Source organism: Marmota flaviventris, chromosome 1 (assembly GCF_047511675.1).
Source record: "Marmota flaviventris isolate mMarFla1 chromosome 1, mMarFla1.hap1, whole genome shotgun sequence".
Taxonomy (NCBI): Eukaryota; Metazoa; Chordata; class Mammalia; order Rodentia; family Sciuridae; genus Marmota; species Marmota flaviventris.
The window spans coordinates 213,746,390-213,748,818 of record NC_092498.1 but is presented as its reverse complement, the minus strand read 5'-3'; the positions used below and the strand labels follow the sequence as shown (position 1 = coordinate 213,748,818).

Here is a 2,429-nt window from a genome sequence, read left to right as displayed (position 1 = left end):
GTCTTTTCCTAAAGCAGGGTTGGGAACCTTGGCCTTAGAATATATCCTGTCCTTCAGAAGTCATAAAATAACATTACCTGTTACTACTACAAATAAAACTACCAATTTTAAAATTTAAAAAATTAGTAATATCATTTACTAACATTTACTTCATAACAACAACCGTATCTAGATTGGAATAATCACATTGAACTTTGACTTCTTGATAACTCTGCATGATTCCATTCTCCTGCAGAGCTCTCACTCAAAACCAAATAGTGGCATGAATTTGACAGGTAGATTTTGCTCTCTACCATTGTAGAAAGTATTGACTCTACATGACAGTATTGACTTATACATGCATAAACATTTTTCTCAGAAACTTAAAGAAAAGGAACCTTAACCTCATCTAGTGGTCAAGAACACAAAACCTACTGCCCTGAAATGTACTATTTTATATCAACTAGTGTTTTTCAGTGTATCTGTGAAAGACAAATAATTGTTTTTATGCTTTAACAAACACACAGAGAGACATCATTAAACTGGTAAGTTTATTTTTGTGACAATCTATTCAAAATTCTTATGTGACTCCCCATTTTGCATGAGTGAGAATTACTTTGTAATATATGTGTGTAGGTTTGTTGATTGAATTCCACAATTCAAGAATGTTCACTATTGCTATTATACTCATATATTTATTGTTCCAAAAACAATAAATGGGAGTTTTAAAAATTTATATTTTTCACCATTCTCAATTATGTATAACAGCAGCCTTAATCACATGGATGTGCCTATGACACAATCATCTTCAACCAACTCTAAAATTTTTCATTTTTCCAAAGTGATACTTTGTTCCAATGTAAAAAAATTTCCAAACATACCTTCCCAAACTAACCAGAGTCATTACATTAAAAATGTGAAAAATGAAGCCATTAGTATTACTGAAAGGGCAGATTAACATGACTGGACAATTAGCTTTAATGCAGTTTGAGCACACATTGCAAGTGATTGCTACATGTGATAACATTAAACATTTCTGCTGTGCAGCTTCTTCAGAGCTACTTTAATGTCCCTGTTCCTCAGGCTGTAGATGAAGGGGTTCAGCATGGGGGTGACCACAGTGTACACCACTGAGGCCACTGAACCCTTCCTGGGAGAAGGTGATGAAGGTGACCCAAGGTACACTCCAAATGCTGTCCCATAAAATAAGCCAACAACTGCCAGGTGAGAGCCACAGGTGGAGAAGGCTTTGTACCTCCCCCCTGAGGATGGGATCCTCAGAATGGAGGAAACAATCTTATAATAAGAGAAAAGGATCCCTGAGATGGGGAAAAGACCATATACGACTCCAAGAAAATACTTGACAATGTTATCAGAGAAGCTGAGAAGGGTCACAGAGGAAACCAGAAATTTCCACATCCTTGAAGCTGATAATTTTTAAGGTCATGAAACTGTGCAGGTGGGAGTCCAAAAGACTCAGCAAAAAAGACGCCAAAGTTAAGAAGCCACAATGGCGAGGGCTCATAATGACCAGATAATGCAGAGGATGACAGATGGCCACAAACCTGTCATAGGCCATCACAGTCAGAAGTATACCATCCATACATCCAAAAAAGATAAGAAAGGACATCTGAGTCAGGCAGCCCACATAGGAGATGGCTCTGCTGTGAGTTAGGATGTTCACAATCATCTTTGGGACCGTGGTGGAGGAGAAACCGATGTCAGCCAAGGACAGGTTGGAGAGGAAGAAGTACATGGGGGTGTGGAGGTGGGAGTTAGAGCTGATGGCCAGGATGATGAGCAGGTTCCCAAGCACTGTGACCAGGTACATGAACAGGAGCAGTCCAAAGAGGATGGGCTGCAGGTCTGGGTCCTCTGAGAGGCCCAGGAGATGAAATTTTGATATGCCGGTTACATTTTGTGTTTCTGGACACCTTTGGGAAAGGCAAAGAGTGTAAACAACAACAACAACAAAAAATCATCATTCCCACCTCACTCTGAATTCAGGTATTTACTATGAAGCTGCTCACACTGGAGATCCACAGGTACTCAACATAGTTCTCAGTAGTAAAACTCGCAGTCTTGCACACGCTCATTGTAGCTTTCTCCGTCATTCACTCCTCTTTCCACACCCTGTTTGCAGACATTGAGCTGAACAAAGTTAAAAACACAGGAGTAAAGGCAAGAAGTTCATGATCACAATAAAATATAGTCTACTGTTTAAGAAAAAAGTGGGGGAGAAGTAATAATTTTCCTATGAAGAATAAATAATCTTCATAAAAGTTACTGAAAAACGAGTTCAATTTACCTTGTTTTCTTTTAAGAAGTTGTGACAAATTTTTTTTCACCCGTCATTTCTACCTGTTTGTAGACATTGAACTGAGCAATGATAGAAACTCAGGTCTAGAAAGAAGATGTCGGTGATCACAGTAAAATATAGTCTACTGTAT

At 38.6% G+C, this 2,429-nt stretch overlaps 1 pseudogene; it reads right to left on the bottom strand.

The window, feature by feature from the left end:
* Window positions 1-1,005: 1,005 nt before the first annotated feature.
* On the bottom strand, window positions 1,006-2,093 carry LOC114107907 (olfactory receptor 7E24-like; annotated as a pseudogene).
* Between the last annotated feature and the right edge of the window lie 336 nt (window positions 2,094-2,429).